Source organism: Elephas maximus, chromosome 21 (genome assembly GCF_024166365.1).
Source record: "Elephas maximus indicus isolate mEleMax1 chromosome 21, mEleMax1 primary haplotype, whole genome shotgun sequence".
NCBI classification, from domain to species: Eukaryota; Metazoa; Chordata; class Mammalia; order Proboscidea; family Elephantidae; genus Elephas; species Elephas maximus.
This window is the reverse complement of record NC_064839.1, coordinates 34,878,509-34,904,768: the sequence shown is the minus strand read 5'-3', so window position 1 is coordinate 34,904,768 and position 26,260 is coordinate 34,878,509. Positions and strand designations below refer to the sequence as shown.

At 45.1% G+C, this 26,260-nt stretch overlaps 1 long non-coding RNA gene across 1 annotated transcript; it reads left to right on the top strand.

Moving 5' to 3' along the window:
* Nucleotides 1-8: 8 nt before the first annotated feature.
* On the top strand, nt 9-25,116 carry LOC126064978 (uncharacterized). The gene is made up of 4 exons (XR_007514698.1): nt 9-82; nt 16,915-17,765; nt 18,729-19,262; nt 20,717-25,116. It is a non-coding gene; the product is annotated as an uncharacterized LOC126064978 (long non-coding RNA).
* Nucleotides 25,117-26,260: the final 1,144 nt, after the last annotated feature.

Here is a 26,260-nt window from a genome sequence, read left to right as displayed (position 1 = left end):
AAGAGGCGGCTTTGGAGGACGACGCGGCTCTCTCTTGGCCGCCTTGTGGGGACCACCGTGAGGGCCGAGTGCTGTGGAGAGTGTGAGTTGAGTATTCTTATGTTATTCATTCCACAGATAGTCACTGAGCGCCGCCTCCGTACTGGGAGCACGGTGCTGGCGGCGGGATACAGCGGTAGACGGCGGGAAAGTTCCTGCTCTCGGGCCCCGTACATTCCCGTGGTTGAGGCAGACAGTAAAGACGTAAACATATCAACAAGATAATTGCAGGTACTGACTTCGCCATAGGAATAAGACAATGAATGGAGTGGGGCAACTTTAGGGTGCTGGGGGGACGGTCACTCTGAGGCAGTGACATTGGAGTTGAAACTTAAGGAAACAATCGCAGGACATGGAGCATTCCAGGCTGATCGAACAGACGGTGTCAAAGCCCAGAAGTGGAAAGAGCTTGATGTGTTTCAGAAATAGCAGTCCACTGTATCTAGTAAAGGGAGGGAAGAGTGAGCGGAGTAGAGTAGGACAGGTAGGCCAGGGTTTGATTGAGCAGGGCTTTGGAGGCCACGATAAGGAGTGTTGGTTTTACTTTCGTGGAAGCCATTGAGTAGCAGCAGTGGAGTCACTTTTTATTTCTTTGAAGGGATATTATTGCTATAAAGGGATCAACTAAGAGGGACTTTTCCTCTTGTCCCCGAATTGTAACTAGAACTCAAAGCTGAGGATTAAGTTCTCTCACATTCTAAAGAGAGACAAAAACATTTGGGGCTAGGCATCTCCTCAGGTCTTACAAAGGGGAGTGGGGTGCTGATCTTGCCCTACTACTGTCAACTATTGCCTCAACACCACCCCTCCTTACCAGGCTATATAAAGAGAATATGATGGGAAAGAAAAGGGGGGAGTCCGCAGAAAAGCAGGCCCTAGTGGGGAATGCAGGGTCCCACCTCCACCTCCAGGATGAATATGAGAAAGAGAAGTACTCAAATATTGACAGCACCCAGGAGAAGGGGAGAATTGTATAAGTTATCCCAATGCCTTCCTGTGCAAGGGAAAGAACTGGAGAGCAAGTAGCTGAGGGTAAGGGGAGCAGTCTGAATTTCGTTTCTATAGGTCGAAAGTGAATGTCTTGGAAAACAAGCTTTGGGGGTGCAGAGCGTCTCACAAAGTGAAGGAACACAACAGTAAGATGCTGTGCTCTAGAAGGAGCTGAGGAAGTTGGAAGGTGTTTAAGCAGAGCCAGATACCCTCTCACACTTCCATAAGTTTTCTCCAAGGAACTCACAAATGCATTTCCGTTCCTAGCAGTGTGGCCAAGCAACTTTAATGCTGTATAAAACATTTTAAAATATCTTGAAAAGTGCACCGATGAGCTGGAAAATTGGTAAGGAATGCACAGAGACCAAAAACTAAGCAAAATTGAAAACTAATGGATTGAATTGTGGTCCCCCCAAAATATGCGTCAACCTGGTTAGGCCATGATTGCCAGTGTTGTGTGGTTGTCCTCCATTTTGTGATTGTAAGTTTGTGTTAAAGAGGATTAGGGTGGGATTCTAACACCACCCTTACCCAGGTCGCATCTTTGATCCAATGTAGAGGGAGTTTCCCTGGGATGTGGCCAGCACCAGCTTTTTTTTTTTTTTTTTAAATCTCTCAAGAGATAAAAAGGAAAGGGAACCTAGCGGAGAGGGGGGACCTCATACTACCAAGAAAGCAGTGCCAGGAGCAGAGTGTGTGTCCTTTGGACCTGGGGTTCTGTGCAGAGAAGCTCCTAGTCCAGGGGAAGATTGATGAGAAAGACCTTGCTCCAGAGCCGACAGAAGGAGAAAGCCTTCCTCTGGAGCTGATGCCCTGAATTTGGACTTTTAGCCTACTAGACTGTGAGAAAATAAATTTCCCTTTGTTAAAGCCATTCACCTGTGGTATTTCTGGTATAGTAGCACTAGATGACTAAGACAATAACTTAGGTAGATTTGAGTTTTGTTTTCCAAAGCCTCTAAGCACAGGGGCCAGGTGATAAAACCCAGGACCCACCCAAAGTAGGGGATCTAATTGGAGACCCCTCCATCTCCAGTAAAGCTTGGGACTCCAAGGGTAAAAATTAAAATCTTCCTGGTGGGGACCACAAGGTAAATTGCCTGGTTCAAAACCTGGCAGTGAGTGGAACCTATAAACCCATTGCCGTTGAGTCAATTCCAACTCCTAGAGACCCTATAGGACAGAGCAGAACTGCCCCATAGAGTTTCCAAGGAGCACCTGGTGGATTCAAACTGTTGACCTTTTGGTTAACAGCTGTAGCATTTAACCACTACGCTACCAGGGCAACAAGTAGAAGAAAGAGAAAATCCCTTCCCGAGGATTTGTAACCACAAGTTGGGCCTCATGTGGATTTGCAGCCTGAATTCACGGTCCCTAGCCAAACCAAACCCGCTGCTGTCAAGTGGATTCTAACTCAGAGTGACCCTATAGGACGGAGTAGAACTGGCCCGTAGAGTTTCCAAGGAGTGCCGGGTGAATTAGAATTGCTGACATCGCAATGAGTTGGAATCGACTCAACGGCACTAGATTTGGTTTTTTTTTTTTGGACCTCTCATTTAGCAGCTGTAGCTCTTAACCACTATGCCACCAGGGTTTTCGTCACAGTCCCTAGGTGGCCTTAAAAGCTGCAAGCTGAGAATTTAGTTTAAATTGGTCCCAGGTTAACAGTGTTTCCAGGCATTTGGCAGAAGCAAATACAAATCGTATCTGGAGAAAACTACTTTCAGGCCAGGCTTCAAAGGATTTCCTCAAAAAAATCACGAAAGATATGAGCTTACAGTCACAAAACACGTAAAAAACAAGGTACCATAAAAGACAGTAGGAAAAAAATAGCACCATCAGATTAATAACAGCTCAGATACAAGGGATACAGATACAGAATTTAAAATAATATGCCTAATTAAAAAAAAAAAACCTATTGCCATCAAGTCGATTCTAACTCATAGCGACCCTATAGGACAGAGTAGAACCACCACATAAGGCTTCCAAAGCTGTAATCTTTACAGAAGTAGACTCCCACATCTTTTTCCCTTGGAGTGGCTATTGGATTTGAACCACCAACCTTTCAGTTAATCACTGTGCCACCAGTGCTCCTTCACTATGTCTCATATGTTTCAAATTTTATTTTAAAAAACTAAAGGAGAGGTTGAAAATATGAATAAAGAGCAAGAGTCTAAAAAATATTATTGAACGGAATTGAATAAGAACCAAATAGAACTTTTACAAATGAAAAACTATAATATATAAAGCTATAACATACATACCTAATGCTATAACATATCTAATCTGAATTCCAGAAGAAGAGGAAAAAAGATAAGGCTGAGAATTTTCAGAGCAGATGAAAAATACTTTCTTACAGATTCTGGAATACCATCATCCCAAACAGATAAATAAAAAGAAATGTATACTTAGATTCACCATAGTAAAACTATAGAATGCCAGAGATCTTAAAAGCAGGAAGAGGAACTCACAACATCAGAAGCCAGAAGACAGTTGGAATAATATCTTCAAGAGTAAGGATAAAATAAAGGCATTTTTGGAAAAACAATCAGAATACCATCAACAGGGCCTCATTAAAGTTGGATTCCTTTAGACAGAAGGAAAATGATTCCACATGGAAGGTCAGGTATAGCTGAAGGAACGTTAAGCACAGAGAGCAATAAAGGTATGCGTCAATCTAAGTAAAAGTTGTATAAAACAATCACAATCATGTCTTGTGGATTTTTTAAGAAAGTGAAAACTAAAATACAGGTCAACAGTGGAAAGAAATCAGGGGAGGGGCTGATGTAAAATGTTCTAAGTTCCTTATATCGTTTGGGAGGGTAAAGATAGGGACTTCTTTAGGTTGGCTATACATCACAACATTCCCTATTGCTCCTTGGTCTCTCATAGATAAATGGGATCTTCTAAAAATTAAACACATATGGTCATCAAAAGACTTCATCAAAGGAGAACGTACAGACTGGGGGAAAAAATTTTGGCTGTGACATATGTGACAAAGGTCTGATCTCTAAAATCTATAGGAAAATCCAACACCTCCACAACAAAAAGACAAATAATCCAATTTAAAAAATGGGCAAAGAATATGAACAGACACTTCACCAAAGACAACTTTCAGGCAGTTGACAGACACATGAGGAAATGCTTGGGATCACTAGCCATTAGAAAAATGCAGATCAAAACTCCAATGAGATACCATCTCACTCCAACTTTGCTGGCATGAATCAAAAAAACAGAAAATAACAAATGTTAAGAGAAGTTGCAGGGAGATTGGAACTCTTAATGCACTGCTGGTGGGAATGCAAAATGGTACAATGATACGCCGTTTCCTGAGGTTCACCCTTTAGCCAAAGATGAGACAGGTATATAAGGCCAACAATAACACATGTGAGAAACGTGCTTCATAGTTCAATCACGTATACGAGTCTGATGGGCATACCAGCCCGCAAGCGAAGGCAAGAAGGCAAGAAGGGACAGGAAAAATGGACAAATGGAAAAGGGGAACCCCGCTGGAGAAGGGGAGAGTGCTGACATATCACAAGGTTGGCAACCAATGTCACAAAACTATTTAGTTATTAACTGTTTAATGAGAAGCTAATTTGCTCTGTAAATTTTCACCTAAAGCATGATTTAAAAAAAAGCAAGCCAAAGTCTCAGTCTCACCATCTTCGCTTCTAAGGAACATTCTGGCTGTATTCCTTCTAAGCTGACTTGTTCTTTCTTCTTACAGTCAATGGTATAGTCAGCATTCTTTGCCAACACCACAATTCGAATGCATCACTTCTTCTGCCTTCCTTTTCCATTGCCCAGCTTTTGGATGCATACAAGGCAGTTAAAAACATCATGGCTTGGGTTAGGTCCATCTTAGTCATCAAAGTGACATCTTTGCTTTATAAAACTCCAAAGAGGTCCTTTGCAGCAGATTTGCCCAATGTAACCCATCAGTTGATTTCTTGACTGCTGCTTCCGTGGACATACTCATCAACCAGGGCAGAAAATTCTTTGGCTGGGTCTTTTTCCCTCCCTGAAGTATATCGGGTCTTTAGTATAAAAACCATAGCACTGCATACCAGGATCTTTCAAGAAAAGCCAAAAAGACCTGGGTCTTGTCTCAAGCACAGAGACAACACTAGCAGAACACCACACACCTGCTCCAGAATTGACTAGAAAGACATTTTTGTGGCAGTCAGCAGGCCCTCCATGGCTCCAGAAGACACCACAGCTGTGGTCGTCAGTATCCTGTGGGCCACAAGTGAATGTATAGAATCCTGAGGAGTGTTCTGTCTTTAAAGCAAACAAGTGCCTGGTAACCAGGACGTCCATCAGTTGGGCTGGGGGAGATGTTTCCAGTCAGGTTCTATAAAATAGTGCTCTGTAACTTTGCTCTGCAAAGTAATGTTACTTGAATAGTGTATTTGGGGAGGTGGAATAGACTGAATGCAGCCAGAAGAGACCAGGCTGTGAGCTCTGGCCACTCTAGGCCATGCAACAAACCTAGAGCATCAAAGCAGTACCTTGCCAGAACCCATTCTCTGCACACTAGCATGTCAGAGCATAACGGGGGTGCATGCCTTGGTAGAGGACCCTGCCTGTGCCAAAATCCCTGAGTGAGTCTCATTCTCCAGATTTAGGTTCCTTCTGCTTCAGGCAAGCCTGGTCTGGCCCACAAAGGTCACAGGGACACCTCCCTCCCCTAAAGGCTTTTGCTGTGTTTTGTCAATGCAGGCAGGTAGGGCTAGAGGTCTGGAGGGTCTCACCAATGATATCAACTAAGAGACCTAGATTTCAATCATAAGAACTCAGGAGAAATCACCTGGAACTGGTAAGGTCTTAAAATTTTAGGGATTTTCAGCGAAGCCAGTTTGTCCCTGTTCAATCCAAGCATCCTGGATGGAGGAGACTCCTCTGGGGTGACTCAGTAACTCAAGACCCATTCCTCATATAGCCCTGCCATCTTTAGCTTGGGGATGATTATCTTCAGAAGTGGCTGTCTCCCAGTAGAGGGAGCAGGTTCCTTTGGGTGCATTTGCAACCTTTTATTTCCTTAAACCATATCTCATTTTCCTAGTATATCTCTGACAAACTCAGGCTCAGAGCCTCCTTGTCCATTATCCAGGCTTTCCCATGAGTGACTTGTTCCTAGTACTTTTACCCATCGGAGAAATGAGAGGCCAGTCTAGGGCACTAGGGTTTGGGGCCACAGATCCCCCCTATGGCTGTGGAGAAAAGAGGCTCTGACCAGACTTGGTGGTGAGGGCAGAGGTAGCCAAATGTTTGAAGTGATCTTTGTTTCTTTGTTTATAAGTAATTTGTTTATTTAAAAAGAAATTGGCTTTAAAAAGTTTGTAACCTGTTTCTGAAAGTAAAGAATTCAGTTATCATGATGGGGAAATAAGGAGGCTGGAGAGGAGTTTAGTCAAGACTCTAGTTGCAGGTGACAGGAACCAACCAGAAGCAGCTTAAGCCAAACTAGGGAGTTTAGGTAAGGATATTGGGGACTCACCGCACCCAGGAGTTCTGTGTCCTATCACTGAGTCAGAAAAAGGCCTCCAGGTATCTGTGGGTAGGGTTCACCCACTTAGCTTTCTCCTCTGGTGGGAACATGGCTGATGTCATCTGTAATCTAGGTTTTTAAAACAGAGTTTTAAAAAGAGGACCATTTGAATTGTAATCTACTGTCTCCAAAGCCAGCATTGTTTTATTTTCTCCTGAGTCTTTTTTTTTTTTTTCAATTTGTGGTAAAATGTATCTAACATAAAATTTTCCATTTTAACCATTTTTAAGTGTACAATTCAGTGACATTAATAACATTCACCGTATTGTGCAACTATCACTACTATATCCAAAAGTTTTTCATTATCTCACACAGAAACTCAGTACCCCATAAGCAATAGCTCCCCATCCCCCACTCCTCTCAACTGCTGGTAAACACAACGTAATCTTTTGTCTCTGTGCATTTGCCTATTCTAGATGTTTTATATAAGTGGGATCATACAATATTTGTCCTTTTGTATCTGACTTATTTCCCTTAGCATAGTGTTTTTTTAGGTTCATCCATGTCATACATAGCATGTATCGGAACTTCATTTCTCTTTATGGCTGAATAATATTTCATTGTAAGGCTATAACACATTTTGTTTATCTATCCATCTATTGATGGACACTTGGGTTGTTTCCGCTTTTTGGCTATTGTGAATAGTGCTGCAGTAAATATTGGTGTACCTGTCTCTGTTTGCATTCCTGCTTCCAAGTCTTTTGGGTATATACCTACCTAGGAGTGGAATTGCTCGGTCATGTGGTAATTCTAAGGAGCCCTAATGGCACAATAATTAAGCACTCCACTGCTAACTGAAAGGTGGGTGGTTCAAACCCGCCAGCCACTCCATGGGAGAAAAGACCTGGTGATCTGCTCCTATAAAAATTTCTGCCTAAGAAACCCTATGGGACAGTTCTACTTTGACCTATAGGGTCACTGTGAGTTGGAATCAACTCAACAACATGGCTGTTCTATGTTTAACTTTTTAAGGAACCACCAAACTATTTTCCACAGGCAGCACCATTTTATATTCCCACCAACATCACATGAGGTTTCCAGTTTCTCCACATTCTGAACAACACTTGTTATTTTCTGGTAAAAGGCATCCTATTGGGTGTGAAGTAGTATCTCATTGTGGTTTTGATTTATATTTCCCTAGTGACTAATGATATTAAGCCTCTTTTCATGTGCTTATTGACAATTTGTATATCTTTTTTTGGAGAAATATATATATATTTTTAATCTATTTAAGTCCTTTGTCCATTTTTTAATTGGTTTATTTGTCTTGTTGCTGAGTTGTAGGAGTTCTTTATATATTATTAAAACAAAAATCATATTAAGCCAATAACAGAAATATATTGAAGTTTACTGAATGTATGATTTGCAAATTGGGGTAACATTTTGACTAGAGTATCAGAAATGTTCTAGAGAAGAACTTAAAAAATTCTTATACCAATTCTTATCAGCATTGTCATGGAGAAAAGGGTGGAAACAGAACTGATAAACAAATTTGTGACCAGGAAGGATTTTCATAGGCTTTGTCTTGAGAAATAATTAAAATAATGACTGATTTATCCTAAACATAGCTCCCAATCTGATCCTTGGACTCTGTTGCCCAAAACTGACTGAATTCTTTAAAGAGCACAATGCCAAAAGCAAACAAACAAAAAAAACGGTCTTACTAGTTTATCTGGACCATTGTTTGACCCAAAAGTGGCTTTTAGGAACCAGGTTTTTTTCGAGGCAAAAGGTTCAAAAGGACACCTAAATGCAATGGCCTATCTGGGCTACCCCAACTTCCCCAAATCGTTGATCAAAAATGTTGAACAATGGCTGCAAAAGACCTCTTTCAATTGTTGAAAAGGAAAGATGCCACCTTGAGGACTAATGTGTGCCTGACCCAAGCCATGGTGTTTTCAATTGCCTCACATGCATGTGAAAACTGGACAATAAATAAGGAAGACCAGAGAAGAATTGATGGCTTTGAATTGTGGTGTTGGTGAAGAAAATTGAATATACCACGAACTGCCAAAAGAACAAAGTCTGTCTTGGAAGAAGGGCAGCCAGAATGCTCCTCAGAAGCAAGGATGGCGAGACCATGTCTTCCCTACTTTGGACATGTTGTCAGGAGGGATTGGTCCCTGGAGAAGGACATCATGCTTGGTAAAATAGAGGGTCAGTGAAAAAGAGGAAGACCCTCAATGAGATGGATTCACACAGTGGCTGCAACAATGGGCTCAAGCATAGCAACAATTGTGAGGACGGTGCAGGACTGGGCAATATTTTGTTCTGTTGTGCACAGGGTAACTATGAGTCGGAACCAACAGGATGGCACCTAACAACAACACAACATAGACCTTATTCGGATTTCACTTGTTTTTGCATATACTGGTGTTTTTTTTTTTTTTTTGGTATGACTTTGTGTGTAATTCTATAATACTTTATTGCATGCATAGAATTGTATAACTACCACCACATTCAAGATACAAAACTGTTTCATCACCACAAAGGAACTCCCCTGTGCTACTCCTTTATAATCACACCTCCTTTATAATCACACCCTCCCTGCACCCCCCTTCTCTAACCCCTGATCTGTTCTCTATCTCTATACTTTTGTCATTTCTAGAATGTTATATAAGTGGAATCGTACAGCAGGTGACCTTTTGAAACTGGCTTTTTTCAGTCAGCGTAATGCCCTCAAACTCCATCCAAGTTGTTGTGTGTATCAATAGTTCATTCATTTATTGTTAAGTAGTATTCCATTGTATGGATGTACCATAGTTTCTCACTAGTTCAGCCTAGTGGAAATTCCTTACTTAGAAATATGGGGCCGGGGAGGACAGTTGGAAAAGGAAAAAAAAACCTGGACACTCAGCCCTCAAGACCCACACATTGAGTCGTGAGCATCTAGGGTCTTGTCACAGAACCCTGTGGTGAGATCTGATAAGGTTTAGTCTTTACTGACCATTACTGACCCTGCCAACCACATTCAGGTCATGCCACTTTTCTTGGAGCCTCCATAAGCCCCAACAATGTTTTTCAGTCCAAGGAAGGTTCACTGAACTCCTTTGCAGCCCAAGCTCTCTGAGCCCTGCTACCCTGGATTTTCTCACAGAGCCTCCCTGGTGTCCTCCTGTCATCCTGGGCCAAGCTGAAGGGCTCTGCAGACACTTGTTCCCAGCTGTGGTAATTCAGGCTAGAGCCAAGTGGTATCACCTGGAAGGCAATGTGTGGTCCCTGCAATTAACAATGGCCAGGAGACCTTTCTTTAGGTTAAGTCACCTGGCTCTCCCAGAGAGACCCTCCTCAGCCCAGTCACTTGCCCCCTTTGTTTATCAAGTCTTATTGTTTGTCAGTGAGGGAGCACTCCAGCATCCCATCTTTGCTCTGACCTTGCAGCCTGGCCTGTTTTATCCTACTCTCTTCATGGGTTTGGAGTCATGAAAAATGTCTACCCAAGGAAGGCTTATCCCAAACACTTCTGTTCCCTGAGACAAGGATGTCCAATGATCCTGGGTCATGGTTGGTCATGTGTGGGGGATTGACCCCACCAGGCCTTCCAAGATGAAAATGGAGGGCATCTTGCAGCTAAACAAGGACTTTGCTTGGAGACAGAAAAGTGGACAAAATGAGCAAAGGACAAGATAGGGAAGAAGAGCAGAGAAATAGTGAGGGATGTTGTTGTTAGTTGTTAGGTGCCATCGAGTCAACTCCGACTCGTAGCGACCTTATGTACCACAGAACGAAACACTGCCCAGTCCTGTGCCACCCCCACAATAGTTGTTATGTTTGAGCCAGTTGTTGCAGCCATTGTGTCAATCCATCTCAATGAGGATCATCTTCTTTTTCACTGACCCCGTACTTTACCAAACATGAGGTCCTTCTCCAGGGAACAGTCCCTCCTGACAACATGTCCAAAGTGTGTAAGACGTAGTCTCACCATCCTTGCTTCCAAGGAGCATTCTGGTTGTAAGTCATTTCCCTTGGGGCAGCGTGTTCCACCAGTAGTGCTACCTGGCAGGTGTCTTGCTTATCCAGCCCTTGTCCTGCTGGTCTTTGGCCTGAGTCCGGCCTCAGCACCCCTGCCACTCCCCTCAGGCTTCTCCAACCATTCTGGCCTCTCTGCCCTGGGGCCAGGCTTCTCTGGCCTTGTTGCCCAGGCCAACAGCCTTAACTATCCATCCCTTCCAACCAGAGTACTGGGAACTCAATAAGGGTTCTCACCCAGGGCACTTCCAAAGTTTCTCTAAAGAACACAAAAGTTTGATGTGGTATGGACCAAAACACCTTTCTCTGCCAGACTCCCCTAGCAATGCTTGATTTAGACCTAAGCTTCTAGAGCCTCTTCTCCAGATGGACCTTGTCCCTTCTTGAGGTGGGGTCCAATTGACAGGATGACCTGGCCAGAGTCCAGTGAGCCACCAGTGGCTGAGGCATTTTTGGAGTCAGGCATCACAGCTTCAATTAGGAGATGGGCAGGCATACAGACAAGCGAATTCAATATGGGCATGGGAGTGGGCAGTGACAGGATGGGTGGCACAGGGTGCCCTGGGAGAATTGCATGGGCGAAGGGGCACCCACCCCAGCCAGAGAAGGGCAGAAAATCTTTCTGGAGGAAGTGAGGCCTGAATTGAGCCTTGAAGGATGAGTTGGCATCTGGGTTGGAGTAGAGATTTCAGCAAAGGCAAGATTTAGGTAGACTGGAGAGTCTTCAGAGTATGCCCTTCTGAGTATGTGTTATTCCTCATTGGGGTCCACAATCCTGGGACTCCTCCTTACCCTTTTCTTCTCATTCTGTCCTCTCTCCCTGGACAATCTCCCCCATCTCCATAATTGTAATCAGCACCACCTTGATACATGTGGTGCCTTCTGCCTTGTCACATGGGGTTCCTTGTACTTTGTCACATATGGTCCCTTCTACCTGGACTGCTCTTGACTTACTTGCCTACCTGGTGAACTCTTATTCATCCTTCAAGACCCAGCTTGAGGTTTACACCTTTCTGGTGCCTTCCTAGAACCTCCCTTTCAATCATGCCCTCATTCCACAAACTTATATTGAGCATCAACAAGTGTTAGGTCCAGGGTAATGGCCCTACATTGTAACTTTCTGTTCACTTGTCGCTCTCTTCAACAGACCAGGATCTCTGGGGCGGTGGGTGGTGGTGAGGATGGTGGTGGTGGCTGTGGCTTATCTCTTCTTAATCCTCAGGCTTTACATTCACTCCCTAAAGGAACCGATGGACAAATGAATGACGATTATCATACCTTCTCCTTGTAAAACATAATAACAAACAAGAAACACCCCAGTTAAACAGGGGTGGTACTCTCTGACTCCCAGTCCTGCCCCCTGACATTGCTACAAAGGTATTTGGCCATACGCTATTAAATTAAAGTGAATTAAAATTTGCTTGAAATAACAACAGACTGCCCCTCTCCCCTGAGCCTGCAATGACCAGATTATATCTCCTCCAGGCACAGAAGTTTGACATTTCACTGCAAAGTCATTTTCTTCTCATTTCCTTGTGTTGCTAAGATATTCTATTTCTCTTCACTTCCCCTTCGTGCCCCCATTACTCATATTTAAATTTATCTCCTGCCATTTAATCCTCTGAAATAGGCTTGCTGGCATTGATGTTCCTATGCGCTACCTCGTCTGCCCAGACCTTCTGTCTCCTCCTGGACCACTCTGAGAAACAGGACCCAGACCCTTCCCCAAGACTGACCCTTGGGCCCTGGGCTTCTCCTTAAGATTACTCTTGACTTCAGGGTCCTCCCTCTCCCACCTCACTCATTGCCTTCCTTACGCTAGACTCCTCCTCTCCTGTCTCCTGGGGTGTGGTTTTCATTCTGCCTCTAGGCCTGGAACTCCTGGGACCCCTTTTGTCACCCTGAGCCTCATAATCAAGGATAAGTCCTTAAAGGGACCAAATTTCCAACAGGAAAGCCGGTGTGGGAGTTGTTTGATGTCTGCTTGAGACACTGCTATACCATGTTTCCATGGCTGGCCTGGCCACCCTTCTTCTCACCAGCTCAACCCATCTTTGTAATATAGGGGTGAGGGGGCTTCTTCTCCCTGAACATAGTTGGCAAAGGTCAAAAAGGCACATTTGGGTGAGATGGGCTTGAAGTGGAATTCTCATTTGGCATTTCTCTGTGTCACAGGGACTTGGGACTGAACTTGAAACTTAGGACTGCTTAGGACAGGGACAGGCAAGGCACAGTGGGCACTGGGAGGCAGGATCAGAAGCCCAGGTGGCTGCCATTTAGTGGGCATATGCAATGGCCTGGATTCTGTGGGTATATCGGGGGAGTTTGTGCTGTGAATTTCTTCTCAGGGTGAGAGGGAAGGGTGCCTGCCCCTCACCTCAAGCTTAGGCAAAGGGATTTCAGTGGAACCACTCCGAATGCTCCATACACACCCTTTGGAACTGACGTGAACATGCCAGAGAAATCTAAATGGCAGGAGACAGGCTGGCCAGATGGCCTCACGGTGCAGGAAGGAGAATAGCTGCGCTGGGACCTGCCTGCACGCCCAGAGATTGTCAGGGCAGAGGATGAGTGAGTGTTTGCAATGGACAAGAGGTTGTTGCTGACATAAGAGAGCTGGCAGGGGGTCATTTTAGAGCCTGACCAAGAAAGCCTCCTGGAGGACCAAAAAGACATCAGCTAAAAGAAGCTGAAAGTTACTGCTGGGCCAAGAGGTGAAGAAGGGTCATAAGGGCATTTACCTTTTAAATTTTACCCAAGGGCAAGGAAAAATGTAGCCCCATAGAGTAAATTTAAAGGACAAAGTTAGACAAAGATAAATTGCTTTTTAGTTATATTTTACCTCATGTTTGTAGGGTTACACATATATTATCTCATTTATTTATTTTTTCTTTAATAAAATGTACTTTATAATTATGTTGATTTAAACATATTTACCTTTCCAGAACAAAATCATATCTGCAGTCTATACTCATTTATATTTTCTATGATTTCCAATTGTATCTAGGTCAAAGTTTAATCCTTCATTATTCCCAAAATACTTTATGCTTTTTAAATGTTATCTCATTTAATTTTAGCAACACCTCTGGGAGAAAAGGAATCTTTTTACCTCTGTTCCACATCTAGAGATCAGAAATTAAGGAAGGGGCTCACGGGTGCACAAGAGTAAGTGGTGGAGTTAAGGTTCAATTGGAAAAGTCAGGCCTGGGGTTGGGGTGGGGTATAGGCAGTGGTGGTGCCAATGGGTGGTTGAGGGGCTTCAGCAGTCCTGCCCAAAACCTCCATCACCACTTCCATTCTTTGATAGGGGCAGTTGCTGTTTAGGGCCCCTCTGAGAAAGTTCTGGGTGGGGCTCCTGACAAATGCCTATAGGATGGTGGCCCTATGACTACCCAAGACTTGAGCTATCCAGGTACTTCTGCCCAGTGGAGACTCCCACAAAGGGGCCTGTCTTAGTCATCTAGTGCTGCTATAACAGAAATACCACAAGTGGATGGCTTTAACAAAGAGAAATTTATTTCCTCACAGTAAAGTAGGCTAAAAGTCCAAATTCAAGGCGTCAGCTCCAGGAGAAGGCTTTCTCTCTCTGTCGGCTCTGGAAGAAGGTTCTTGTTCTCAATCTTCCCATGGTCAAGGAGCTTCTCAGGCGCAGGGACCCCCAGTCCAAAGGAAGTGCTCTGCTCCTGGTGCTGCTTTCTTGGTGGTATCAGGTCCCCAACTCTGTGCTTGCTTCCCTTTTATCTTTTGAGAGATAAAAGGTAGTGCAGGCCACACTCCAGGGAAACTCCCTTTACCTTGGATCAGGTTGGTGAGCTGACTAAGGATGGTGTTACAATCACAGCCTAATCCTCTCAACATAAAATTATAATCACAAAATGGAGGAAAACCACACAATACTGGGAATCATGGCCTAACCAAGTTGACACATATTTTTTGGGGGATACAATTCAATCCATGACGGGGCCCAAAGGGGATCTCCTTGAGCATTAGTTGCTCTTGAACTGCTGGGTCAAGTGTCATGACCAGGATTAGTGAACCCAGAGCCTGGTTTGTGTCAGCTCAACTTTTGGGAAGAGCAAGAACCAAGACTGGTCTGCAGAGAGGGGTTAAAGAGCCGGGAAACCAAGTTAATAGGCCAGGTCCAGTGCCAAGGAGATGCTGCCTGTGACTGGACAGTTCCCAGGAGGCCTGACAGGGCTTTCATATCTGGTCACCTACAGAGACACCTGCCCCTTTGTAAATTTGGCTGTTGATGGGTTTCTGATCTAGCGTCAACATATCCTGACCAAGACAGAAACTCTAAAAAAAACTGGATTTCATGAAAAGTCTACAATTTCCTGTATGCATTGGCCCATGCCAGGTTCTTCCTTTCTTAATGCCACTTACTTATGGGTACTGCACCTTCAAAAATGCGATGTGCCTCTACGGGGCCCTGCCTTTTCCCTCAGCCCTTCCCAGCCACCTTCCTGCCATTCTGTTTCCTTGGAATAGGTGTAGCAATGGGCAAGTCGGCCTACAAGCACCTGCTCATGCGGAGACATGGCTGCCATTTGCAGTAGGGAGAGGCTGAAGCCCCATGGGTTTTTCTCAGCGCAGCCCATTTGCCTGGCAGTTGCAGAAGATGTCTGCCAGGGGCGTACTTACAGGGACATCACAGGGACATTGGACTGGTTTTGAAGGCGGGGTCTTGTGTTTTGCCCTTTACTGGGGCTTCACAAATGATTTAACATGACTCTGGTAGAGGCCACATCAGGACTGTCATGTGAGTGTTATTTTGAATCTGAAGCTCCTCTTTCATTTCTCCCAGTGAAAGGGTTTCAGTAGGTGTAGAAAATTCTGGGGCAGCAGAGAGTGGGCCACAAGACAGTGTATATCTGGCATCTAATTTGGTTTGACTTTTCCTGGCCTTAAGGAGCCAAGAAGAAAAGAGCACCAGCTACAGAGGTGATAGTTCCCTGCTTGTGTCCCAGCTATCTCCACCCTGAGGGTTCACTCGACAGCCACAGAGATGTGGGAAGGCAGCATGGCCAAGAACTCATGTCAGGCACACACAGGATGGGAGGTTTTTTTTTTTTTTTAGTTTCTTTTGAAAAGCATTAGGAAAACCACTTCCCCAAACTTGCCATAATCAGGCAAGGGGGGTTATTTATTAAGCATGAAGCTGACTGGACCAGCTCTCCTGGTCGACTAAAATTGGCCTGAAAGATAAAGTAATTTATGGTTGTCAGATTCTAAATTAAATGATTCAGATACTACTGTGGCTGATTAAAGGACTTTATTCAATTTCCTCTTGACCACATGTTCTTCTGTGAGGGCAGGAGAGATACTGCTTCTGGAAGAAATGTAATATTCAGAGACTGCTGATCTAATCTAAGGGATGATGTTTATTAAGTATGACTGCCCCCCCACCCCCGCCACTTTTTATGAAAGGTGAGACTAAAGAGGGAGGAGGAAATGGCTTACTGTTTGCTTAACTATGAATAATGCTCTCCCTGCCAGGCATCTTGGTGGGAGCCTCCACAGAGAACCAGGCTGGGTTCCTGAGAAAAATTTAAGGACCTTTATCTGAGCTCTAAGGAGCCTGGAGTTGCAAAAGTTAAGAGCTCAGCTGCTAACCTAAGGTCAGTGGTTCAAACCCATCTAGTAGCTCCGCAGGATAAAGACCTGGAAATCTTCTTCCATAAAGATTACAGCCAAGAAAACCCTATGGGGCAGTCATATTCTGTCACATAGGGTCACTGAGAGTCAGAATTGACTCTACAGCACCTAACAACAGCAACAAATGAGTTCTAGGCAACAATAACTAAGGTCAACCCATGAAACTAGAGAATGAATAAACAGAAAAAATAGTGAATCTAGGATTACAGCAGACAGGTTAATCATGGTGCCTACATCAATCACCACAGCACCTGCTAAAGGGACATCCTTGTGGCAGCCACATTAGTGCCCTCTCTCCTCGGCCCCAGCTGATGGGACCACCAGGAGACCATGGCCCAAGGTAGCCAATCCAGAACTAAATGATAAGCCCTTGCATAAAACAGATGAGTTGACTTGGGAATGTGAGTGAAAAACTTAGGTGATGAGGCAGTTAGCAGCTGAGGCAGACATCGAAAGGAGGAAAGAGAGCGACCAGGAGATATTCAGGGCATGAAGGTTGATGGCAGTCATTTTTAGACAAGAGACAAAAACTCACAAGTAAACAGAAGCTAGGTGACAAGGAAAGGATATTCAGAGTGAAGAGGAAGGAAGGGGCTATTGGTTCAGAGAGAGAAGAGGGCAAGCTCAGAGAGAGACTATCTGGACCTGGGAAAGAGATGGAGAAGCCCATAGTGGCCCCTACTCCCAGCTTCTTTCTGTTGCAGGTCTGTTCCAGCTCATGCTCATCTGAAAACAAGCTCGTCCTTTCTTAAGATGGTCTGCACAGGACTAAAAACAGCCCAGGTAGACACAAGAATCAACAGTTCTTCAGTGCTAAAGAACAGAGTAGAAGTTTACCATGTGAAGCATAATCAGCTTTTAGTGAATGGCTCACCTAATCTGAGAGGGATGTGATGAGACTGACCCAGGAAGCACACTCAGAAGACTGAGTGGGCAATGAGACCCTGGAGAACTAGTGGGGAGGGAATGGCCTTTTGGCCACAGCAAAGAGAGAATTGTAAAAGAATTGGGCTCTCCTTCCCTAGGGGCCACCTGGCCTCCCTTTGACCTTGCTCTGGTGTTCTGTCTCTGGATGAAAAGAGGCCATGCAAATCACAGTCATGGCTTGATCCTCTCAACCCAGGCCAACAGACAGGGAGCTCACCAAAGGAAAGTTTGCTGACAACTTCAGTGCCTCCAGGATCTAGTGAGGTTGCGAAAGAATGGAGAGTGGGGAAGGGAACACAAAAGCAAGGGCAGCCAGAATCTGCCCGTCAGTAAGTACGGAACATTCTCATGTGGGATTTCCTCAGGCCTCTGTGCAAGCTGTTGGCTTGGAGTCTGAGGTGTGGGTTAGATGACCCCTCTAGTATCAAAATACCTAGTATCAAACCTCTCTCAATGTATTTAACAGGCCTGGGTCAGTTACCTCCATCTCAAAAACCAAAACCAAACCCATTGCTGTCCAGTCAATCCTGACTTAGCAACCCTATAGTCAGAACTGCCCCCATAGGGTTTCCAAGGCTGTGATCTTTATGGAAGCAGACGGCCACATCTTACTCTTGCGGAGTGGCTGGTGAGTTCAAATCCCTAACTTTCGGTTAGCAGCTGCACTTTAACCACTGTGCCACCAAGGCTTCTCCTCTATCCCAAAAACTGGTGGGGGCTTTCCCTTCCATTTCCCTGGCTCCCCACAGATCCTCCCATCCTGCACTGGGATTCATGGGGGACAGCTGTCACATGGGGCCAGTTGCAAGGAGCTGAGCAAATTCCCAGGGCAAAGACAGGCATCATCCCCAGTTGATATTTATCGGGTAGGTCTATCTTCCCTGTACACCTGGCATGGCCCTGGGCACAGGTAGTGGGCATCAGTGGCTGAACAGGAGCCCCCCACCTTCTATTGATGCAATAGCACATTTACACTGGCCTCAGGGACTTTTTAGCCCTCTGCCTGGAGTGCTCTTCCCACAGATCACTACAAAGATTTCCCCTTCACTTTCCTTGGGGCTCTGCTCAAATGTCACCTTCTCAAAGAGGTCGACTGACCATTTGATATAAAATAGCCTGCTCTTTCCTCCTTAACCTTCTTTATTTTTCTCCATAGCATTTATCACGCCTGCCATACTATATTATCACAGTCCCTCTGCACCCAAACAGGGTCTGGCTCACAGAAGGCATATAACAAATATTTGCTGAGTAAATTAATTTATTGAATTGTCGGTTTTAATTTACACTAGTTTGGTTTTTACCCAGGGTGTATATTTTTTCATATGTTGAGAGCCATCTAGTAGTGAATAAGGCCATAGACCCTGGTGCCAGGCGGCTCAGGTCAGACCCTGGCCCTGCCACTTGCTGTATGGACTTGAACTGGTCCCTTAGCCTGTCTGTCTCAGTTTACTCATCTGTAGAATGGGGATAATCAGCTCCTCCCTAGTTGCGTTGTTGTGAGTCTTAAAGGAGCTGATGCATGTAAGGGCTTGCACAGGGCCTATATAAACCTTAGCTTTACGTTTAATTGGGCATTTGTGTTTCATCTCAGATGTTTCTCTTCCTGTCTTTCGTCCATTTTTATGAGGTATTCTATGCAACTCCTTACCTCTCCTCGGTCTGTGCCGTGTCTCCGCCGCTCGCATAACCGCCAGGGGGCGCACGGGCCCGCCCAACCTGAAGGGGCCGTGAGTGGCCCTCACAACCTCCAGGGGGCGCCCGGGACCCGCGCCGTCCGTACGAGGCAACCTGCTGCCGGCAAGAACTGAGAACTCTGGCTGGAGCCGCAGCCCCGGTCCACCTGGCTTTGTTTGTCCCCTCGTCCTGGGTCTTCTCGCCCCCCCCTGCACCACCTGGCGACGGCGAGCTGGAAAGGGGCTGGACACATCGGGTCGGGAGTGCGATCTCCCCAGTCGCTCCCCGCTTCGTCCCTTTTGTATGAGACCGCTAGCTTCCTAAACGCTGCTGGATGGTTTGTAACGGGAAAACGCCGCTGCTGTGCCCACTGTGAGCCCGTCGAGCAAGAGGGACTGCTCTCCTGAGGGTCTCAGAGGCCGCTGCCCGCCGCCCGCATCTCGGGAGGGAGGTGAGAGGACGAAGTGTTGGTTATTTATCCTGAAGAACTTTGCACGTTAACACATCTTCGCTGTGACCCTGGGGACAGAGGCCAGCACTGTGGGGCTGGGATTCCCACGGGGTCGACTTTACAGGGTCACGGGGCAGCAGCCCCCTGCCCAAGGAGACGCCTCCCGTGGCAGCGCCGGGGGTTCTGCATGGGCTGTAAGGAATGGAGTTGATGGGGTTCAGAGCAAAGAGAGAGGTCAGAGGGCTGGTCACGGGGTCCCAGCTGGAAATGAGGGGACAAAAAAAAAAAACCTAGGGGCTAAGGACCAGAGGCTTCTACGGAGGCAGAGGGTGAGGGACACACGGGGTTCCCCGTGTGGCCGAGGCAGTGCAACCCAGGGTGGCCAACACTGCAGGGGTCAGATCTGGACATGTAGCCTGCGTGTGGCAGAGAGTGGAGGAGTATCAAGAAAGCTTGTGACTTCATTGTTCATTCACACCCCATCTAAGTTACCCCAGTTGAGGGCAGGTCTTTGAGGGGAGAAGGGGTGAGCCAGGGCCCAGGGCACGGACTGGGAAGAACAAGAAGGGTAGAACAGCCTGCAGGAGCCTCAAAGGCATGGGGCATTTGTTCAAGGGCACAGGAGCAGGGTCTCCAGGTGCTCTGGGGGGTCTGGAGAATGAGTGGCAGCCTCCAGCGGCTCCCAGAGCAGGAGATGGAAGGAGGCTAAGGTCTTGTCTATGGGAAGTGACTCTTATTTCCCAGGGCAGGAGGATGGTAGATGGTGGATGGTGCAGAGGCGTGAGGCTTCAGTGGATTGGATGACAGGATGGGGTGACTAAGGGTGTCAGGTTGGGAGTCTGGGACACTGGGCAGAGGCAGGGCAGCAGAGGCCTGGGTCAGTCCTGCCCCAGACACTGGCTCCTGCTGTAAGGCACCCACTGTACCATAATGGGTTCTTAGAGGCAGTCGTGGGCTCTCATTGCACACCAAGGAGCCCCACACGTTGAGAAGCTTCCAGAAGCATTAAGTGCTTTAAAAGGCCCACTGCTTGACACGTCAGCTGCATTAGAACATTTTATCACAACTGAGGCACAAGTAGGTTGTATGGTGGTAATTGCTTTCTTAACCCATAGAGAAAATGCATCACAAGCCTACCACAATTAAGTGGTCACATTCCTTTTTTTGATTTAGAGCTATTTAGAAATATTAGTGACAGACTAAGCTTCCAGTTGTTTTCTTTTTTCTTCAACTGAAACTATTTTTTTTTTAATCCCATGAAATATTCTAAGTGCTCCGGGAGGGAGGAATGAAAAGATGTTTGCGTTTCTAGCTCTGTAGCCAACCGTCACTCAAATAATAACCTCAATGCATAACCTGGGAGTTTAATATCCTCAAATATTTATAATTATGCAGAAATAGCCCTAAGAAATGTTCAGCTTACTTAATAGAAAAAAAATTTTTTATTTTTTCAGCTTACTTACAGCTGGATAATTATTGGCGTCCAACCTGCACAACCACAGAGCTGCTTCTTGGAGTTTGGCGGTACCCCTTTGCCATCTGGGTATGCAGGGTATAGGAAACCTCTTTGCTAAAGGGCAAAGAGATGGGGCGACAGGTAGCGCTGTCGGCTCTTGCTGCCACATTGCAGGCTCTTCCCCTGCTATTTGTGAGTTTCTTTCCCCTTTCCCAGAGCGTGAGAGGTCCAGATGTGAAATGCAAATGGTGCCTAGCCCAACCGGTTAGGGGGCCACACACACATACACACAAAGAGCGGACACAATCATTCCCATGGAATCCTCTAGTCAACCCATGGATGAAGTCCCATGTAAAAGAGTCCCTTCAGGGGTGTTCTATGGAGTCCTAGATGCTCCCCCCAAAGGATTCCGTGGACAGATAAGCATGAGAAGTGCTATCTCCATTCCCCTTTGAAGAGATACAACGCGTACTGTCTATGAATACATTCTCCCTTTCCTGTCTTCTTTCCTGCTGCTCTACCCACATGTCCAGATGAATATCAAGAAAACCATTTTCCCTGCATAATTACCCGCCTCCTCCCCTCCCACCTACACACGTCTTTCCTGGTTGGAAGTTGCAGCCGCTCTAATTTCTTTTAGTGGCCCGCACTCTGCATTTACCAGGCAGGTGGAGCTAAATTAAGGGAGCTGCTGGCTGAGGCTGAGGGCAAGGGCCCTTGGCACCACTCTTCTCTCCCTGGAACTGCTTACCCTTGACTCTTCTCTCCACATCGAGGTCCCCTTCCCACATCTCCTGGGCTGGTGGTGCAAGGCTCTTGGTCCCTGAGAGGGTCACCAACAGCTGCCTGGTCTCTTCTCCTAGACTGAGGGTGCCTTGGTTCTGATCATGTAACCTGAAAGGAAATTTGGCTTTAATGAAATCAGCTAGGATGCTCTCAGCTGCAGGTAACAGAAAGTCCAACCCCACTAGTGTAAACAATGAAGGGTGATCTCAGTTTGTAAACTCACCCAGAGCCCCAGAGCCACCCGGGACCAGGCAATTGGGGGTTTGGCTTTCCTGTTTCTCCCTCCTTTTCATTCTTTCGTTTCACTCATACAGCCAAGATTTTAGGCACTGGGGGTACAGCAAGTGCATGAGCTCTTTACTAAGGAGGACAGAGAAAAATGTTCATCTTTGCAACTCAGAGAGAGAAGGTGGGGGGAATCTTCCTTTTATAAACATATGATTTGTGACAAGTCAATCCAAACCTGAATGTCTTCACCGTAGATGCTATGGCTTGGAGCAAAGAGCCCTTCCCACATTTTCCTTAGGAAGAAGTTGGGATGTTGGGCCCAATGTTCTCTTCCCTTGAGGACTCTTGTTAGTGACAGGAAAAAAAAGTTTTTCTTCACTAAAAAAAAAAAAATTCGTTGCTCCAAATTTTTGAAAACTGGATTAATTTCCATGCCAAATTTCAGAGCAGATGTGTGATTAGTATTAAAGGTGGTCTGTGGACCATTGGACAACTCAGGTCAGACACTGGGGCAGCAAGAAGGGTTCTCATAGCCTCCTAAAGTCAGCTCCCATTTACTTGAAATTAAAAAGAGGAATTAAATTAATCCAAGCCATGGCACATTGTGTAAAATATGAGACACAGTGGGGACTGTCATTAATAACCTTCCCATATTATATGGAGTTTAGTTGACAAATTTTTATCAAGTGTGTCTAGTGTTTTTATCTGGCCACCCTCTTGCCCTCACTGACTCATCCCTGTGGCTCTTGGGTCTGGAAATAGCTGGGATACCTCAAGATAGACCCTCTTGGGGTCAGGACCCATGGTCTTCAATGGGAGTTGATGTTGAATGACCCCTGAGGGCATCTCTTTTCCCCTGAGCTACCTGGTCTGACTCAATTGACCTGACTGAAATGTGTTCATTCATTGTGGTAAAAAATATGTAACGTACGACTTGCTCTATTAACATTTTTAAGTATAATTCAGTGGCATCAAGTAAACACACAATGTTGTGTAACCATCACTACCATCTATTTTGAACACCCGAATTAGAATCTCTGTTGCCATTAAGTAATAACTCCCACATCTTCCCCTCCCACACCCCCTGGTGACCTCTAACCTAGTTTCTGTTTTTATGAATTTGTCTCTTCTAGATATTTCATATAAGTGGAATCATACTGTATTTGTCCTTTTTCATCTGGTTTATTTCAGTTAACAATCTTTTCAGGGTTCATCCATGTTGTAATATGTATTAGAATTTTATTCCTTTTTATGACTGAATATATTCCATTATATTGATACACCACATTTTTTATCCACTCATCTGTTGATGGACACTTGGGTTGTTTCTACCTTGTGGCTATTGTGAATAGTGCTGTAATGAATGTTTAGTGTATAATTCCTTGTTTGAGAATTTAGTGTATAATTCTCTGAGAATTTAGTGTATAATTCTCTGTTTGAGTCGCTGCATTCAAGTCTTTGGGGCATATACCTAGGAGTGGAATTACTAGGTCATATTGTAACTCTCTGTTTAGCTTTTTGAGGATGTAAATGTTTCTTGGGCACCTACCATGTTTCAAGTTCTGTTCTAGGTGTTAGGTCTGAAATACTGGACAACCTAATTCTTAAAACAGTCACACTGAAAAAGGCGTCCATGTTTGTTTGTTTGTTTTCTCCCACTTTTCTCAACCCTAACAAGGGAGCATGGCTGGGAAGAGAAGTGTCTTGATTAGGACATGGCCATGCTTAGGTTCCCTATCTCACCAGCTGTATTAGTTTCCTATTGCTGCTGTAACAAATTACAAAAAAACTTTGTGACTTAAAACAACAGAAATTTATTATTTTATAGTTCTGGAGGTCAGAAGTCCAAAATCAGTTTCACTGAGTTAAAGTCAAGATATCGGCAGGATTGGTTTCCTCCTGGAAGCCCTGTGAGAAGAATCTCTTTTCTCGTCTTTTTCAGCTTCTGGTCACCACCTGTATTCCTTGGCGTGCCCCTCACCCACAGAGGCAAACAGACAGTTATCAAATAATCTGAAGAAGGCTCATGTCCCAAAGTCTGGGAAATTCCCTTCTTGGCATCCCCCCTTATTTGAGCCAAAATAAAACAGTCCTTGTCAAAAGAGCCTACTGCAGGCAACTCAAGAGTGTGTGTACAGAGGCCTCACATAGTGAAGTGCCTGGAAATGACAAGGGTAAAGCAGAGCTATTATTGAGCGTGGTCTGTGCGTCCAGTATTATACTAGAGCACACAAGTAAGGTAAGGTTGATAACCTGGAATTTATGTCCTCGTGGACTTAAAAATTTGAGGGGCTCTAGTCTTTTCCTTCTGGGAAACCTGGGTTGATTTGAAATCTTCATGTTGGGTGGGTCCTACAAAGAGGGGTTAAAACCTGGATTCCACTTGCGTAAGAGAAGCAGCAACCCTTTTCAACTCTTCAAGGGAAAGGCTTTCTGGGGAACAACCTCCATTTCTTGATGGGACAGTCATTCCCAAGGCCAACTCTTAACCTCAGGAAAATATGAAGACATGAATTATCTTGTGATTTTTTTCCCCCATGACTAGGTCAAGATTTTCTATGCACCAAATAAGTCCCAGCTGTAGTTAAATGTCGCCATCAAGGTACAAATAAAGTTACCAGTTCAGAGTCCTCCTAGGGCATTCTGTGTTGCTAGAACATATTTGGGTTTTGCTCATCAGCACTTCAAGCAGGCAAATACATACCTAGTGCTATCTATGTTTAAGGCCACCTTACCAGGCACGGGGACAAGAGTGCCTGAATAAATTTCATAGGTTTTAGCAGAAAGAATTCTCAGCGACTCTTAGGTTCATCTCCCTTGTTTGATGGATGAGCAAACTGAGGCCTAGGGAAGCTGAAGGGTTGCCCAGGAAGACATAAAAATAGGATGAGGACAGAGTGGGAAACAGAGGTCTGAACTCCTGACCCCCGGAACAGCAATCCTGCCGGTTTGGTTAATTAGGGAAAAGACCAACGGTAACAGCTGATGGTGATGGAACCTGGATGAACGCCCTGCATTGGGCTAAATGCTTATGTGAGTTATGTCATTTACTAGGGTGACCAACCATCCCAGTGTGTCCAGGACTGAGGGGTTTCACAGGATGTGAGACTTTCAGTGCTAAATCTGGAAGAATCCAGGATAAAGTGGGACAAGTTGATCGTGCTACATTTAATGCTCTCGAACCCTTATGAAAGAGCTACTACTGTGGTTTCCATATAAGAAAACAAGATTGAGAGATGGTACATGACTTGTTTAAGGCCCCACAGCAGTAAATAGTAGGAGTAGCACTGAGACCCAGAAAATTCAACTTCACAGTTTACCATCTTAACCACCAAGTGATAACTGAACTTTTCCTTAAAGGTGAAGAATCTTGCAAAATTTGACTTGTGTGCATATATTTTTTTTTAAATAATATTTTATTGTGTTTTAGGTGAAAGTTTACACAGCAAACTAGGTTCCCCTTTAACAATTTTTGTACACATTTTTCCATGCCATTGGTTACAATTTTTACAATGTGTCAGCATTCTCATTATTTCCATTCTGTTTGTTCTGTTTTCATTGATCTAGCGTCCCTTCCCCGCCTCGCCTTCTCATCTTTGCTTTTGGTGGATGTTGACTGTTTGATCTCATATAGTTAATTGTTTAAGGGAGAACATTACTCAGTTCAGATGTACTTTTTTTTTTTTTAACTTTTATTGAGCTTCAAGTGAACGTTTACAAATCAAGTCAGACTGTCACATATAAGTTTATATACATCTTACTCCGTACACCCACTTGCTCTTCCCCTAATGCGTCAGCCCTTCCAGTCTCTCCTTTCGTGACATTTTTGCCAGCTTCCAACTCTCTCTATCCTCCCATCCCCCCTCCAGACAGGAGATGCCAACACAGTCTCAAGTGTCCACCTGATATAATTAGCTGGCTCTTCATCAGCATCTCTCTCCTACCCACTGTCCAGTCCCTTTCATGTCTGATGAGTTGTCTTCGGGGATGGTTCCTGTCCTGTGCCAACAGAAGGTTTGAGGACCATGACCGCCGGGATTCCTCTAGTCTCAGTCAGACCATTAAGTCTGGTCTTTTTATGAGAATTTGGGGTCTGCATCCCACTGATCTCCTGCTCCCTCAGGGGTTCTCTGTTGTGCTCCCTGTCAGGGCAGTCATCGATTGTGGCCGGGCACCAACTAGTTCTTCTGGTCTCAGGATGATGTAGGTCTCAGATGTACTTTTGAGTGCTTTTTTTTTTCCTGGGGAGAGAATTTTTAAAAGGGCCCAGGACCCTAAACAGGCTGAAGAGAAGGTCTGGGTATGGTGCAACAAAGGGTCTCCACACTGAGTTCCTTTCCCTTTTGCTTGGCTCCAAAGATAGAAAGTGTTCAGCTGTAGTATCAGGACTCAGGTGGAACTCCAGAAAAAACATTCGGAGGGTGGGGGCTGCATAATGCTGAATGGATGATGAGGAGTTGTGAAATTCGCTTCTCTAGAAGTGTTTACAAAGGGGAACATCCCCCATCCATGGTCAAACTGGTCTGAC